This window comes from Sarcophilus harrisii, chromosome 1 (genome assembly GCF_902635505.1).
Source record: "Sarcophilus harrisii chromosome 1, mSarHar1.11, whole genome shotgun sequence".
Classification (NCBI taxonomy): Eukaryota; Metazoa; Chordata; class Mammalia; order Dasyuromorphia; family Dasyuridae; genus Sarcophilus; species Sarcophilus harrisii.
The window spans coordinates 169356278-169375090 of record NC_045426.1 but is presented as its reverse complement, the minus strand read 5'-3'; positions in this window follow the sequence as shown (position 1 = coordinate 169375090).

Sequence of the window (18813 nt, the reverse complement as noted above, 5' to 3'; positions counted from 1 at the left end):
ATGTCGATAAATGCTTAAAGAGGTCTGGATGAAGTAGAGAGACTGGCCAATGAAGAATCAGTACCTTAAGTATACATAAATATTCTCTATCTGCCATTGGCCCATGTGGAATTTTGGGCATGACTTAAAAAGTTCATCCTACAGAGTAATAAAATGTCCTCTAATTGGCTTCAGAGATAAGAACTTACTACTCTGGATGGCTGAGCCAGAACCAAGTATGTATATAAAAAGGATGATTTTTTTTTTCAGTACTTTGAGATACAGCTCATTTGTGACTGGAGACCTGAACTCATAAAAAACAGCTGTGGACTCTTTTATTATCTCTTTATTAGGGGCATCAACTCCCTTCTGGCTATTTTAGCTCTTTCTTTTCTAGTTAAAAATTCATTCTTTTTGGCATAAAAAAATAGACAGAACAAGTACTAAGTAGATCAACCTTCCCTCTGTTGTCTGTTATCATTTCATCTACTACAAGCAATGGTGTGGTCTCTTCTTTGATCCTTCTTTTTTCTGATAAAGCTAAAAACAAGACTAAACAAAAAACAAGAACAAACCAGAAAGTACTGCTTTCGTTGTTGCTAACTTTCCTCAATTATTTCAGTGTATTCTGAATGTTAGTGCTGCCATTACTAATTTTTTCCTTTAATTTCTCTCTCTCTCTCTCTCTCTCTCTCTCTCTCTCTCTCTCTCTCTCTCGGCAATCAGGGTTATGTGATTTGCCCAGGGTCCACAGCTAATAAATGGCAAATGTCTGAAGTTGGATATGAACTCAGGTACTCCTGATTATAAGACCAGTGCTCTATCCACAATGCCACCTAATTGCCCCTGCCCACCACTCTTCTTAAAGGTCAATACAACCCTTCCATCATAATATACAAATATATCAGAAATCCACATCAGTTGATGAGTTCCTTATGTGTCCCCCTCATTCCCTTTTGATACCCCGACTCCTTTCCCCTCTTCCTATTGGAAATGATTTTGTTGGTATTTTCAGAATTTCACTCTTGGGAGCATCCCATCCCTCCTGATTTTACTGCCAACAGAATTTAAGTCTATAGGATCAAAACGATCTTTTCTTTCATTCCTTTGAAATCTTCTCTCCCAAAATCTAAGCTCTTTTTTTTTCCTGGCTACATTGTAATATGATTGCTCACTTAACCCCAAGTTTCCATTGTTTCCATATCAGGTCTTGTTGGTTAGAATCAGGTCCAAGAAAACAGTTCTATTTCATCCTTTGAAGGATAAAATCACTTAAGCAAGTCAGAAATCATTAGCTGTTCAACTTTTATATGGCCTGGAATCAAGAAGTCAACCCCCAGATACTTATTAGTTATATGATGCTGGGCAAGTCATTTAACCCCATTTAACTTATTTTCTTCATCTGTAAAATGAGTTGGAGAAGGAAATGGCCTTCCTTCTGAGACTAAGAGAGGGGCAGGAAGGAAGGAGAGAATTTGGAACTCCAGATTCTAAAAATGAATGTTAAAAATGTTTTTTATGTGATTGGAAAATGTTAAATTATATATATACATACACACATATATATACATATACATATACACATACATATACATATACATATACATATACATATACAAACATGTGTGTATATATACATATATAAATGATATGCATAGTTTAATAATTTGGGGAACAATGTTCCAAATTGCTTTCCAAAAGGGCTGGACCAATTGGTGTGATATCAACAATGCATTAATGCTGTTTTGTGAAGCTTCTTCAAAAGGCTTCTCATTTTCTCATTTTCCTTTTTTGGTCAGGTTTTCTAATCTAGGGATGTAAGTTAGAACTTCAGAGTTTTTTTTTTTTTATTTGCATTTCTCTCATCATTTATGACTTAGAGCTTTTTTTATTTACTAATTGATAGCTTGGATTTCTTCCTTTGAAAACTGCCAGTTCATATCCTTTAACCGTTTATCATTTGGGGAATAGCTCTTCTTAGAAGTTTGAATCACTTCCTAATTTATATTGAAAATGAGACCTTTGGAGCTGTGAGCTTTCAGCAGCATGCACTCGCCTTCCCCCTGACTCCAGGTGTAGCACTACCTCCTCCCTTTCTTATGAGGTCTTAAGAACTTCAAAGTTTGCCACAGATTATGATATTGCTACACTCATTGACAATAGCTTTGCTTTGTGCAAAGCTGGCTTTTGGGGAGATGATGTTCCTTAGGCACCCTTTCATTTCCGGCATTAGGGTGTGATGGTGAGTATGAGTCAGAAAGAGAGCTATGCAAGGGATGAGGTCCAAAGCAAGAGAGATTTTCCTGAAGTGCACATTGAAGATGGTATTGTTACCCAAGGGCATCATGCTTTCTATAATGAACTCCCTTGTCCCCCTTGAGGAGCTCTTGAGAGCTCACAGAAACCCCCCTGAACCCCAATGCCCACACAGAAAAGGTGACAATGTTTAACAGCTCCTGGGCCCTGTATGCTGCCATCCAGGCTGTGCTGTTCCCGTAGGCTTCTGGGTGTAGCACTAGTATTGTGATGGAGCCTGCTGATGGTACTGGGCCCATCTTCAAAGGTTAGACCTTTCCCCATTCCATTCTGGCTGGCTGTGATCTGACAGATTACTCCATCTCTGACTGAGAGAGGGTACCACCGTGATGTGATGACATCATGAAGAAGCTTCTCTGGGAAAGAACTATGGCTCCCTGATGCTCAAGTTGTTGCCATTGGCAACATGAGGTGCTGTTGCCCAGAAGCTCTCTTCCAAGCATCTTTCTTAGTTATGGAATACTATGGAATCCATGAAATTACCTTCAACTCAATCATGAACTGGGATGTTGATTTCCCTAAGGAAATGCCTTACCATTTCCTTATGTCCACACCATGTCTACTGGTACTCCCATTTACCCAGCTATTACTGACAGGATGCAGAAGGAGATTACAGTTGTAACCCTAACACAATGAAAATCAAAATCGTTGATCCAAAACTGTCTGGCTTGGAGGCTCCATCCTAGCATTTCTTTCCATCTTCCAGCAGATGTGGATTAATTAGCAAGCAGAAGAATGATGAATCTGGGCCCTCCGTTGTCCACAGCAAATGCTTCCAAGTGGATTGTTGATGGGATGTGTGTGTGTGTGTGTGTGGGCATGCGATCATGCTAATGCATTTTTTAAAAGGACATGATAAGATAATTATCCTTTCCCCTCAAAAAAGAGATGATATTGGAATGATCTTTTTATCTGTCTATCTATCTATCTATCTATCTATTTACTTTGCACTTGACTCAGGATTTGAAAATTGGAATGGTGAAGGTAATGATCAATTCAACCCCCAAAGTTCTACAAGGTGTCTTCAGGACTCTGTGCCTTTTTTTTTTTTTTAATAATCATTCTAAATATTGTATAATCCATTGTTATGGATAAATGCACACTGCCCTGCTCTACAGATAGAGCAAAGGAGCTCCTTAACAAAAATCCAGAGAGGGAAAGGGAAGATACTAGTATTGCTTTACATGTAAATTATGTAATCCTTTAAAATATATATATATATATGTATATTTTTATCTTTGCCTTAATACATGTTCCTTTTTATTTGACAGAGTCACAAAGTACGGTCCCCTAGATTCCCCCTCTCCTCCTAATATAGATGTGCATGAAAACTTTACAATTTTCCCAAAAATTTTAAGATTGGTGCCAATACTTGAGAGAGGAGAAGAGTTTTATCTGTATCCAGACTTAAAACTTGTTCAAATAAAAGTGCACACATTAAAGGAAAAAAAAAAGGAAAATGAGATCTTCAACAAAGACTTGCTGCAAAAACAAATGCCTTATAACAAATACATAAACTCTAGCAAAATCAATTCCTACACTATCTGTGTCTAAAACAATATTTTGATCTTAGCATTGAGTCCATTACCTTACAGTCAAAAGGAGTAGCATATCTTATCAAGAATGCTATGGAATCTGGCTGATTGTTGGGTTGATTAGAATTTCCCACCCTCTCTTTATAAAGGCAAGGGAAGATTGTTCTCAGTCCTAGTGCAGAAAGTTTGATAGAATCTTCTTTTGCTTTACAATCCCTCTCTTTTCCCCCTGCACTGCATCTAATCACAGGTTTTTTAATACTTTCTTTACTTTTAAATCCTTCTCAGTGAAACACCTTTCATAGTTAAAAATTGTGGACAATCCCTCACTTAATCTACCCACCTTTTTATTTATTCTCCTTGCTTCCTTCTCCCTTTATCCTCCCATTTCCCCTGTTGAATGAAATGTATTTCTGCACTTAACTGCATGTGTAGATGAGTGTACGTGTATATTCTTCCCTTCTTTGACCAGTTCAGATGAAATCAGGATTAAGTGTTGCCCCTCTTCCTCCCTACCCACCATTTTTCTTACTGCTGTAGACTTATACTTGTGTACCATACCTGTAAGAAAGAGATAATTTCCCCACCCTATTCATGTACTCAGCCTTTTTTTTTTCCTTTAAGATCATTGAAACAAAACCAAAAAACAAACCCATTCTTAGGTCTTCTGTCTTATTAAATTCCCTTTATGACCCTTGAAGATAAATTGAGTTCAGAAGGGGACACATATAGCATGTCTCCAAATTAGAATGTAGAATTGGGGGAGGGGGGTGTTACTTCCTTATAATTGATTGTTTACTCATACTTATTTTTTTGTTTCACCATTTTCACAGTTTGTATTTCAAAGTTTCTATATAGCTCTATATTTTCACTAAGAATGCCTTTAAAAAATCCATTTTTTTTCCTCTGTGGGATTATGCTTAGTTTTGCTAAATAAGTTTTTCTTGGTTGTAAACAACCATATTTTTTGCTTTCTGGAATAACATATCCCAAATGCTCTGTCCCTTTGTAGTGCTGGCTGCTAACCTTTGTATAATTAAGTACTCCTTGGTACTTAAATTCTTTCTTCTGATTGTTTGCAATGTAAACATGTTTGATGTAAAAGTTCTAAATTTTGGCTATTCTTATAATCCTTCTACATTCAATAATCAATAAACCTTGGGTATGTAACAGACATTCTGCTAAGCACAGGGGACACAAAGTCCCTGCCCTAAAGGAACTCACTTTCTATTGAGAAAAATAATACTCAAATAATTATGTACCTACATGATATATACATTGTAAACAGAAGATAAATGGAAGATGTTAAAAGTGAGCATTCTTCACTAGTTAGCATATTTTTAAGACAAACCTGAGGAGAAAAAATTTAAAAGCCTTCTATTTGCTCTAAATGATAAAGAAATTAATTGACTGGTTATTTTCCAATCAGGAACATAGCTGGCTGAGAATTCTCAGTGTCAAAATAAACCCTTTTGTACCAACTTAAAAAAAAAAAAAAGAAATTCATTGACTTCATGTACTTCTCACCCATTTGTTTGTAACACATTGCATGTTGTTCATCTTTTCCGGGATTGCATAGGGTTTTCTTAGGAAGTTTTGTGTAGTGGAAAGAGGACAAGAAGAATCATGAACCTTTTTATGGTATTTATCATATTGCACTCTGTCTTCATCTAGATCAGGTACATTTGTAAAGTGTTTGGCACAGTACCTGGCACATAATAGGTGTGTAATAAATGCTTGTTCTCTTCCTTTCTCTAGCTCCTCTTGTATTAAGATTGTACATTCAGCATGTTTTCCCCCTCTCATATTGATTCACAAATCAGCACTAGTCTTTTTCCCTATTCAGGGACTCTCAAGATATTTTATGTGTAGTTCTAGTTTGTAATTATACAGAATTTTAATATCAATATTTTAGTCAAAGAACTTGAATTTAAATCCACTTCTGTTATCTTGGGCAAATCACTTATCTCATCTATAAAATGAATAGATTGGACTAGATGGCTTACAAGATTCCTTTTGGGACAACTGGATTTACTATCCAATGATTATCATAATAATAATAATTTTGGGAGAGCAGTATATCATTACTCTCATTTTAGAAATGAGAAAACTGAGACCCAGGGAGTTAATGGTTAATGTAACTATTTCTATATGGAAATGTTAAATGAATGATACCAAGCCAACATGGCTAATAATCCCCCAATCCCCATGTAATCAGTAATTAGGCAAAATGTGTCTTGGAACTTGTAACCCTGTAATATTTCACCTGGAAAAGATGCTGTCTCTCAAAAATTAACCAAAATATTTTCTCCTTGTAAATTTTGGCTTCAAAGTAACAAAAATCTGGTATTAAAACAACACCGTCACTCAATTTTCATTATCTTCTACTTTCTTAAGCAAGGGTCCCAAAATTTCAGTTGATCCTCAGACTTCATTAAAAAAAAAATCACATTTTTAATTTCACAAACATCTAATTGATTTAAAAGTATTATCCTGAAAAGGAATCAAAAGATTGAACTAGATTGTTAAATAAGTCTGTTATACAAAAAAAGAAAAATCTTGGCTCTTTGTTCTTTGGGAGATTTTATTTGTACTATAGGAGAGATATCTAGTTGGAACAATGGATAGTGGGCAGTAGGTGATGAGTGAATGGAGTACAGGACCTGAGTCAAGAAGACTTAGTTTGAATCTTGCCTTGGACCCGTACTAGTTGTGTGACCCTGGGCAGGCACTGCTTTCCTTATCTGTAAAATGTGGATAATAACAGCATCTCCCTCCAAGCATTGTTATAAGGATAAAATGAAGTAATATTTGTAAAGCAAACTTTAAATCACTACTATAAATGCTAGTTATTATTTTATTTTTGTTATTGTTTGGTTATTGAGTTGTGTCAGAATCTCGATGACCAGATGGATCATGTCAATACTATCCATGAGGTTTTTATGGCAAAGATACTGGAGTGGTTTGTTTTTTTCTTCTTCTGTGGATTAATGCAAACATGGTTAAGTGACTTGCCTAGAGTCACACAATAAGTATATGAGGCTAAATTTGAACTCAAGGCTTCCTGACTCAAGACTCAGCACTCTATGAACTGAGCCACCTAGCTACCTCTATTATTCTATAGTGTCAAAATTACTTTCTCTTTTTCTCTCTCTGTCTCTTTCTCTTTCTCTCTCTTTCCTTTCTTTCTCCTTATCCTTACCTCTCCTTTCCCTTTCTTAGCCCTCCACACTCCCTTGTTCTCTCCCTCCTTTTCTCTCTTTCTCTCTTCCTCTTTCCCTATCTTCCCTTTCTTTCCTGCTTTCTCTTCTGCTTGATTTTTTTTTTTTTTTGGCATATTTATTTTTTTTCTTAATGGAGAAAAAAAGAATAGAAAATTTGAATTTCTTTTCATAGAAAATCAATGTATGTCTAGCAGTTGAAATTGAGGTAGTTGCGAATCTCTTGCCTTATCTAATTGGGAAAGACATCCTGAAATATATGGAGTTTGACATGAGCCTTGGGACAACTGACATCTCAAGGAATTGCCAAGGAAGGTCATTTTCTTTGCTTCTGAATTAAACATATTGGGAATGAAAGGAAAACTTGCTGCATAAAAAGGCTTGATTGGGTAGTTCCATTCACCTTGAAATGAGCAGTTAAGTGGTTCAGTGGCTAGAGGCCTGAAATCAGAAAGATATGAGTTCAAATCCAACTTCAGAGACTTAATAGCTGTATGACCCTGGGCAAATCGCTTAACTCTATTTGCCGCAGTTTCTTCATCTATAATGAACTGGAGAAATAAATGGCAAAGCACCCCAATATCTTTGCCCAAAAAAACTCAAATGGGGTTACAAAGAATCTAAAATGACTGAACAATAACAACAACAAAATTGCCCTGAAATAATTTCAATTGAAATAATGTTTGTACTCATGAACCAGGTCAGATCTATCTTTCTCTGCCCTTTGGCCCTTTAGAGAACTTTTCAAGTACTAATCAAAAGATTTTATCATTGCCAACAGTGGCCAGGTGAGGTGAGCAACAAGATGGTAGACTAGATATTTTTTCTGACTCCTGTTATCAAAAGTAGGTCAGAAGTCTGGTGAATTTTTGCATAATTCCAACAATGGCCAACCAACAGGTTCCCTGCGGAATTGTCCTTGGAGTATAGAATACCAAAAATGGAAGCAGTTTTGGAGAGGTCCTTCATTCCATCCCCTTGCCTCTGGCAGAGTAGCCCTAGAATGTCACCATAGTAACACATGCCTTAGAATATGGAATAAAATGTACTCTCCAGCTCAAAAAAAAAGGTTCCCTTTTGAAGCAGATGCCTTGTGAATGACTTTACAACCTGCCTGCTTTCTCCTCAGTAGCAAAGGTGATTATTTTTCTTAATTAGCAGTGCTTCACATCTTGTTACATGAGCTGTCAGCATCTCAATTTAGTTGATGGCCTTTCCACAATCTTTTCAGATTTATTTGGAACCTAATTTACTTAGTACAGCCTCTGCTGTGAAATGTTAATCAAAGGCCCAAAAACTCTTAATAAGCTCAATATTTTGCTGTGAACACTATGTTGGAAATGATGACACTAGAGTTGAAGCTACAGCTTCCAGAATCAATAATGTAATGGCAAATGAATTAGGAACGTCTGAAACTTGCACTCCAAACATGACACTGCAGAGGCATTTGTAGGCAAGGATGTATTCCCATTAATCTGACCTCTCTGCACAGGGAACATTGTATGCTCTAACAAAGAATGAAAATCGAAACTACGGGGCTTAATAATTGAATGATCTTTTTTATCGTTAAATGTGGCAGAAGGAGTTGAGATTTTATCAGCCTGGGAACTCCTGGATATGGGAATTCCATTCACTAGCACATAGTCACCTATCATATAAGTTAGTAATTAAGTCCCAGTCCTTTCCTGCAGCACATAGAAACTTAAATGACTAGTTAGTTGAGTGTCTGCCAGTTGGTAGATGTCAGAAGTGAAATTTCAACCCAGACCTTGACCCTGTATCCAACACTATGTTCCTTATGTTATATTGCCTCCCCTTTGCCCATAACTAAATATTTTCTAAAATGAATTTCTTCAACATAGACATTTTCATTTTGAGAACAAACGATTTTCATGTTTCTATTATCCTTTGATCTTTTATGTCAGTAGAGACTTTCTTTTTATTAATAGAGATAATATTTGTAAAGGATTTAGCACAGTGCCCGGCATATAGTTGGTACTTACTAAATGTTTGTTCCTTTTCCCTTCACTACCTAATTGATTAATCAGCTAGCATTTATTAAGCTGATACTATATTTTAGGCAATCTGCTTGGAACTGGAAATATAAGAATAAATATAAACTAGTCCCTACTTTAAAAAAATTTACATTCTATCAATTAAAAGACATTTTTTTTGTGTGTTTATACATACACATACAGCTAGGTACGATAATATACAGAGTGGAGTCTGGAATCAGAAAGACTCATCTTCATGAGTTCAAATCCAGACTCAGACATTTACTAGCTGTGTGACCCTGAATGAGACATTTAATTCTGTCTTCATCTGAAAAGGGTCATGAAGAGCTGGTGACCGAAATGACTGAACAACAACAAAAACAAATACATTTATATGTAGATGTTATATATATGTTAAGATTTTTGCTACACAGTTTAGTCTATTTTTGAGAGTCTTGCAATATAAGAAATGCAAAAATGAACCCCCAATTTAATGGAAAGAACCATAGTTCAGATTTTATCTCTGTTCCTTATGACCTGGATAATATTGGTAAAATCACCTCCTTTCTCTGAACCCATTTTCCTCATCAATAGATGAATGATCTCTAATGTCCCTTCTAGCTCTAAGTCTGTGACCTTATGAGTATCATTAATATTTATGAAGAAGCAAAGGGAGAAAAGTGCTTTTACATTAGCTGGGAGAGGAGGAATAGAAAGGAAGAATTGTGCCTTTTTTAGACAGGGTGAGAATAAAAGATGGCCACTGCCTCTCCAGCACTTAGCACAGAGGAAGTGCTCAGTAAATGCTTGTTGACTCAGTGATTCTCCATCTTATGAAGGACGTTTGGAACTGTTTGAAAGAAGGAAAAGAGCTTGAGTAGGCTGAAAAAACATCATTCAAAGCTAAAGGTCAAGTCTGGAGAAAGGTTTAGAGGGAAGGGAATGATGATGGATTGAATGGAGGGAAGAGCAAGAGCAGAGGCAAAGAAAATAGGAGAAAGAGGAAAGGAGGTTGTCTAGAAAAGGCTAATAGAAGAGAAAGGGATGGGGAGGAGGTGCATCTTGGTGTCCATCTATCTAAAGGGGAAAGGAAAACTACTGCATAGATCAATCAAAGGAATCTGAGCTGAGCTATGGATATAAAAGACAACTTGACAGTAGCATTGGAGAGGGATTAAATACCTGGAGTGTTGAGGTGTGATTCTGGAAATAAGAGTCTAGATCAGTAAGAGATGACATTCATTCTAGAGGGAGAGAGGCTACTTGTTATTATTGTTATTGTTCAGTTGTGTGACTTTTCATAACCCTGTTGGGGGTTTTCTTGGCAAAGAAATTGAAGTTTTCTTCAGTTTTCTTCTTCAGCTCATTTTACAGATGAGGAAACTGAGGCAAAGTGACTTGCCCAAGGTCACACAACTAGCAAGTATCTAAGATCAGATTTGATTCCAGGTCTGGAGTTCATTGCATCACTTAGCTACCCTAGAGATGCTAGGGTCCTGGGCTAAAAATACAGTGATTTAGAGGAAAGGTAAACTCAGACTCTCTGAAGGAATCAGCATTAATATTTGGCATAACTTGGATGAACAGAACAAAAGACAGTGGTGAGCCAGAAACTGAAGTTTTATTTTTTCACTTGGAAAAGAAATGACATAATGATTTTTAGCTCTCTGTGATGTCAAGCTAGGTAAGAAGAAATTCTCTGGAAGGATTATAGCTCTTGAATGTAAAATAAATTGCCCTGGCATAATTGAAGAGATTTTCCAAAAGTTCTTTATAAGACCTCCAGTAATCTTTTACATGTGTATAAGGCTTTATATTTTGCAAATCACTTCCATATATATTATCTTCCTCCACCCCCCCAAAAAAGGCCAGGTAAACCACTGTATCTGTAGCTATCGGCAGTCATTGTGATCCATGTCTTACAAGTGAATTCTGATGACTATGGAGGAAAAAATGAAGCTGATGGCTTGACACAACTCTGCCTCACTTAAATCCAATTCACTTGCAAAAGTCAACACATCATCCTATCAATGTCATTGGTCCTCTCTGAGAACAAAAGAAAAGAACAATGGTATTATCTCATTTTATACATCACAACCTTGTGAGGAAACTGAGTCAAAGAAAAGTTGTGATTTGTCCATGGTCACACAATTGGTTATCAGCAGTCAGATAGAATCCAAGTCTCTTTATTCCTAATTTACTATTATATCAGTGGCTGCTTGTGAATAAATCAAATACTAAGATTGAAATGCAATAAGGCTTACTTGAGGTGAATGGAAAATCTGAGCAAACATTTGGCAAGATACCAGCCTTCCTGGGATGTCTTATCTAAGTATAATTCACACAAGAAAGAGAATGGTAATTGTATTTTCTCTAAGTTGTTTTCTTTTCTGAAGGATAGTGCTACTCCAATTTTCTCTTTTTTACTCTCTTTTTATTTTTCTTCTTTCCTTTCTTTTTCTTTTTCTCCTTCCTTCTCTCTCTCTCTCCCTTCCTTCCTTCCTTTCTTCTCTTTTTCTTTCTTTCTGATTTCTTTCCTTCTCTTTGTCTTTCTTTCTTTCTGCATTTCTTTCTTCCTTTTTTACAATCAAAATAATTTATTTTACTTTCTGTGATGCCATCTCTTATTTAATACTAAATTCTTCCTTTATCCAGAAATCTGGCAAGTAAACTTTTTTGTATTCACTTAATTTACTTATGATATCACCTTTTATGTCCAAATCTTTATCCATTTTGTCTTAATTTTATTATATGGGTCTATGCAGCCTATCACTTCTTAATGAACTAGGTATTCTAAAGAATAGAATAATTAGCCTTGTGTGGGACTGAAGTTTAGGGTCCCCCTTTAGTTTAAAATGTTATCAATTTTGAATAAATATTTATCACTAGGCAGCAGAAATCAATTGACTTGAGTTGTTAAAGAAATATGAATTTGTTTTGTTTTGTTTTCCCAACTCCTGCTGTTTGAACTGTTTTTGATCGGGCCTGATTTATGTTCCTTTGACTGTGGGCAATGGCCCATTTTTAGTTCCAAAGGGCTAATCCAATTACTGAATCTGTTCTCCATGACATTTTCCTTCCTCCTGAAGAACAGGTACAATAATTATACAATAAAATCAGGAGTTGTGTGAAGCAAGCACTCAAACTAATGAAGTCTTGTTCTCTAATAGAGGTGACCTCATCCCTCTAACACTGTAAGCCGTTAGTATAATGATCCTGGCAACTTTTTAATATAAACTTTTCATCAGAACAAGACACATGGAAAATATATATTTTATCACATACATATGCATGCACACTGGTTTTACAAGCTATACTTTGTACATCATTTGTTATATTACTGCACACTTTACTTATTAATTACCTATTATATAGCATCATTCCAATCATTTTCATCTAAATGTTGTCTTATCTCCCCAGCTGGATTGTAAACTCCCAGGTTTAGGGATCATGGGGTTAGGGATCATGAAAGGCAGAGCAATATTTGTGAGATAGCTGTTATTATTATCCCTACTTGATAAATGGAGAAACAGAGGCTGAAAGAAGTGGAAAAAAAGATTGCCTAGTGTCACACAGCTAATAAGGCAGAATTTGAATTCATGTCTTTCTTCCCTCAGATTCAGAACTCTATCCAATGAGCCACCTCACTAACCAAAATAAGCTTGTTAACTGAATGGCATTATAATTTTTATAACAGACGTGCAGTTGGTCTTGAGATCAGCAGCTGATCTGGTTTTCAATTTTGAAGAGCAAAGACTTAAGCAGCCTCGGTGACCTCATCTGGAGGAAAAACATCCATTGGTTCTCAAACTTCTGACAGATATCCTGGTGTCCTTCCTCAAAGCCAGTAATTTTTCAAAATACCCTTTGAGAAGATTGACTTGTACCTAGAACTTCTCCATGCTAAGGCTTATTTGTCTCTTTGGAATTTCTAGGCTTGGAGTTAGAAATCTTTTGGTTCAGATCAGCAGCAGCCAATCCATGGAGAGCCAGATCTAGTTCAATAATACCTAATAGATGAGCAGTAGGTCATATTGAGACAGTGACTGAAATGACAATCTCAAGCTGCTTGGGCTATCTGGGGACATCATTCAAATAACTTCTCATAATTTAATTTACCACCATAGAATGCTGTGCTAGAATGGACTTTAGAGATTAGCTCATCCAGCCCTTTCCATTTTTATTGAGAAAATTTAGACCCAGAGATGTTTAATAATACATTACTAGTGAATCGCAAAGTCGGGACTAGAATTCAGGAATTCTGAGAGATGGCCAGTGCCCCCTCTCCTACACCATGCTGCCAAAAATGCTGTAGCTCATCTGTGAGCTATTTTCTGTCATCAAACTCTATTAAGCATTTTTTATTAAATTTTATTTGGCAGCTAGTGACTAAACAGAGAAAGTGTTGAGCCTACAGTCAGGAAGACCTAACTTTAAATCTGGTCTTAGATACTTAGTAGCTGTGTAATCTTCAGAAAGTCACTTAATTTCTGTTTGCCTTAGTATCCTTGTGTGTAAAATGAGCATCTTAATAATAAGACCTACCTCCCAGGGTTGCTGTGAAGATCAAATAGGATAATCATCATAAAAGTCTTAGTCTAATGTTTGACACATAGTAAGTGCTATATAATATACATATTATTATTATTATACACATATTTTTCTTAAAGCTCTACTGATCAACAACTTGTTACTTCCTGAGACAGCCTATTACATTTTTGGACAGATTTAATTTTTAGGGATACCATCTAAAGTCACTGCATTAGAGACTATATGTGTTACTGGGACAAGGAGGTTAAAATGTTCCCTTTTTCTTATTGCATATCCTTGCATATCCTTTTCTTATTGCAAAGTAAACCTCCTTTTGTTAATTGTTCAATGACTTGCAAGTACCTCCTGTCCTAACATCAAATTCAACTAACTTGGCAGGTGCAGCCTTAAACAAACTGAAACCTGCTGAAGATTTTAGATTAAAAAGGCCAGTGTCTCCATGGCCATCTCCATTCCTCCTGATCTATGTCTGGCCACTGGACCCAGATGGCTCTAGAAGAAAAAGGGAGGCAGGTGACCTTGCACAGCCTCCATCACTTAAATCCAAGTCATTTGCATGTCATGTCATCCCCTCCTTAATGTCATGATCCTCTTCAAGAACTTTGGACAAGCAACAATAATCTCTGAGAGTTTTCTATCAGGTACTTGTTGCTACCACTCCCAGGCTGCTGCTACATCCCGAGAGGGGAATGGCAGAGGAAGAGTTTGGACAAAGGTTGAAGAGCTGCCATGGGACAGGTGAAGATTAAGGTTGGGGTCCTGGGGAAGACACAAGATCAGGGATTATCTGAGGCAAGAGAGGTGCCCAAGAAGAGGCAGAATCCTCTTTTGGATCAATCTGGAGGCAACTCAGAAGCTGCTGAGATCCTGCCAAGAGGCTGAATGTAATCCTTAGCACTTATCCCCAGTCCCTGTTATTTGTAGAACTAATCCAAGCACGTTCCAAATCTATAATCCATTTGCCCTTCATCTTTTTTAAGATCCTTCCCAGGCTGGGAAGAGATATAGGAGGATGGTTAAATGAAGCATTCTACCAGAGGAGAATAACTGGCAAGTACCCAGAGATTTGACTTTATTATCTTAAACAATTATGGCCCTGAAAAGTCAGTTGACTAAATCTTATGAATGAGGTTGGTGGACAAAGAAAAGACATTTCCCAGAAATGGTATGGGAGTGAATCAAGCAGGATTTCCATAATTTTAATGTATTATAATGATATTCCATTTTTCTTAGATCAATACTGATTCAAGGCCAGTGCCATAAAGTCTGCAAACTCTATGAGTTCCAAGAGTTGAGAAGAAGCCTGTGTCTATAGGCGGATGGATAATGGAGAAATTGCAACCTCTTGAGGAGGTTCTCTATTCCCCTTATTGTTCCCCCTAATGGAACCCCTACATGCCTTGTGTGTAGAACCACCTAGTGGCTAAATACTATACAAGTCTACCTGTCTGGTTAATTAATTAATCAATCAATTAAACAAAATAGCTACTTCTCCCTAGGTTTGCAGGAAGCAGGTCCTACGTGATCCATGTAAACAATGCTGCTGCATGAATGAATGAATGAATGAAAAGGCATTTAATAAGCACTACTTATTTGCTAAGTTCTGGAGATACAAATAGAAAAACTCTAGATATTCTTGGCTCTCAAGGAACTCACACCGAGAAAAAAAACACATACAAGAGATTTCCACTATGGGGAAATGGAAAGGTTTGGAAAATCCTAAGAGTTTAGCAATGGTGCAGAAGATGACAGGGGCCAGGATTCTTAGAGAGCATTGGCAGGGACTCTGTCTAGGGATCTAGACAATAGGGATCAGATAGCACCTCCTTTTTATTGAAGGATTTTATTTGAAGACTTGCTGATCATCCCAGCAGTATCTCTCTAATGAATCTTCTCTCATGATTCTGTCTGACCTAAGAGTGGCTATGCTAAATTAGGCAAGAGAAGGCTGATCAAAAGCAGTGAATTTGAAGGTTAAGTGGTGCTTCTCTTATCTGGATTAGAGCAGAAATATATTCTTCCAGCCTAGCAAAGTATTTTATATGTAGTAAACATTCAGGGCTTGAGGTTTGGCTGGATCCAACTCAAATGTACTTGATTATCTGGGCTCAGTGTGAGTATTTCTACCTCAGAAATCAGCAAACTACAAATCAGGGCTTGATGCATCATTTTGTTGATTGTCTAGACCTAAGAAAGTGTTAGAGAAAATGTTGTAATACAAATTAAACTTCAAAGTGTATCATGCATACAGTATTTTTTTTCCTGGAGAGCCAGTTGTTAAACATTTACCAACACATCCATGCACATAAAATAGGAAAGGTTGCTAATTGACTGAGAAAACATCACTAGCCCTCTTCCCCCAAACCCAGTGACAGCTTGGGGATTTCTTGGCAGTAATCTCTCCAAACCTCTCTCTACCCTTTCTCCGACCTCCCTCCCTTTCCATGGATGGAATTCACTGTGGGCCTTCTCCATTTTAAAAACAGTTTCTTAGAGCAGATGTTCCCTTCCCTCCTCCCCTGTGCCCTTTCTGCACAAACAGCAGATTGCCTCACTTCTGTCATTTCAATCTAGGAAGGAGGGGAAACATGCTAATCATGTTATTTTTCCTTTCCTTCTGCCTGGCAATTAGTGTGAGTGGAAAGCCCTCCTTCCTCCTTCATGCTCTCCCCAGCACCAGCAGTCCCTGGAAGTGTTTTCTTTGGGCTTTTTTTTTTTTTTTTTTGCAGACCTGTTTTTCTCTCCCTAAGATTTCTTTCATAAACTGAAATTTTATTTTCTACAGAAGCTCTGCCTTTCTTAACCTTCCAGAAACCCACCAAAAATCCCCAAGTTTTCTCTTCTTCTGCATTAAGACTGAAAGGTCCTGCTTTCCAACCCACTAAATATGCAAACTCTTGTTCGTCAGGAAGCTAGGAAATGGGACATTTATCTAAGTTTAGTATAGTGGATCTCTATACTCACACAGGACCTGCAATGACTGGGGGAGTGGGGTGTGGATGGCAAGGAGAAGGATGTTTTAAGAACTCTCTGTTAGAAGAATGACAGCATATTGTGAAGATATTGAAAACCAAGCTAGAATACTTGGAAACTGAAATTTAATAAGTTAAATTTAATGAAGAACTTCCTGATACTGAAGGTTACTGAATATTGGTATAATTTGCATAGTTGGGAGTTCTTTGTTTCTTACTTTTTCCTTTTTTGACAGGATTACTAAAACAGGGCATGGCTGGGTGAGGGGAAATATCCTGATCTCACTCTCATTTTTATTTTGTTTTATTTGGAGGTAATCTGGGCTAAATGACTTGCCCAATATCATACTGCTAGTAAGTATCTGAGGAGGGATTTGAACTCAGTTCCTTTTGACTTTAGGGGCCAGTGCTCTGTCCACTGCTTTCTAAAATTGTGTATGAGAAGAATGAACCTTTGAAACCCTTAACTTAAAATGGCTAACGTCTCCCATTGCATCAGGGTTCTCTCCAGTCATTCTGAAATATATCTTATCATTGGACCCAGATGACTCTGGAGAGGAAAGTGAGGCAAGTGATCTTGCCCAGCCCTCCCTCACTTAAACTCCAATTCATCTTCATGTTAAAGTAACACCTTTCTGATGTCATGGTCCTATTCAAGAATAAATAACAGTTTTGACTTACTAACCTAGATTTGAGCAAAGTTTTGGAGAAAATATCTTATTCTCTCCTTGTGGAGAAAATGGAGAGATAGAGACTTATGATAGATAATAATAAAATCAGTATTCAGAATTTTGTGTGATGACTGAACTCAAAAAATAGTTGTTCATAATTCAATGTCAGTGTGGCAAAAGGTATCCAGTAGAGTGCCCAAGAAATGTATTCTTGAACCTCTGCTTTTTAACATGTATATCAGTGAGTAAAGTCACAGATGATTTGCTCATTCAATTTGCAGATGATATATAGATGGGAAAGATGGTGAACCTACCAGATGAAAATCAGGTTTCAAAAGGCTAGATACTTGTCAGGATAAAGCATTTGACTGAATCTAATAAGAGTGAAGTCAATAGAGAAAAATGTCAAGTTTCGAACTTGAGCAAAAAAAAATTGATTTCACAAGTATAAGATGAGAAAAAGTAGGAGAACATGGTCTGCCAGCAGTTGTTCTGAAAAAAGATTGGGAGGTTTTAGTGGACTATGAGTTCAAATTGAACTGGAGGCCAAAAAAGCTAATTATCTGGGTTGCATCAAGAGGGGCATGGCTTTCATGAATAAGGAAATGATCATTCTTCTGTATGCTGCTCCTTTTTAGACTTCAGCAGGGGTATTGTGTTCAATTCTGTGCACCGTTAAGAAGCATATAGGTAACATCAAGAGAAGGACAAGTAGGATGTTGAGTCCATGATATGAGGGCCAGTTGAAGGACCTGGGCTTCTGTAGTCTAGAAAAAAAGATTTGGGAACATGATGTTTTCAAATGGAAAAAGCCAATTTGATGGACTATCACATGAAAGATGGATTAGACATTCCATTTGGTTCCAGAGAGTAAAAAATAGCAAAAAAAACTGAAAAAAAAATTCAGGTATGATGTAGAGAAAAACTTTATAATATTTAGCATTCACCAAAGCCCAGTAGAAGAGACTGAGGGAAGTCTTCAAACAGAGACTGGAGAATAATGGGATTTCTTTTGCATGTGATTTGGCCTAGATCTCTGTGGAAGTCCTTTCTAATTCTCAAATTCTGTGATTCTGTGCATGCAAATTTGAATTTAGATTTAAAATTTTTAACTTAAATTTTATTAATGCTTTTAAAATTTTATTTAATTTATCATTTCTGACCTTATAAGAACCCATCTTTGTAAGAGAATACAATTAAGCAAAACAAGACTACAATTAGCCATAGCTGACAGCATATGCTTCATTCCATATGTATATAGTCCATCACATCTCTTCCAAAAGGAGTGTATTAAATTTCATCATCAATCCTCTATAGTCAAAAATAGATATTGCCTTGATTTGAGTCTTAGTGTATTTTAATATTGTTTATATATTATTCTCTTACCCCTGCTTACTTCACTCTGCATCAGTATATATGTCTTCCCAAGTTCTCTGAATTTCTCAAATTTGTTTCTTATAGAAGTAATGTTTTTAATTTCAACCACAAAGCTCAATTTGTTCAACCATTCCCCAGTCACTGGATGCCTACTTTGTTTCCAGTTTTTCACTATCAAGAAAAGTGCTGCCATAATT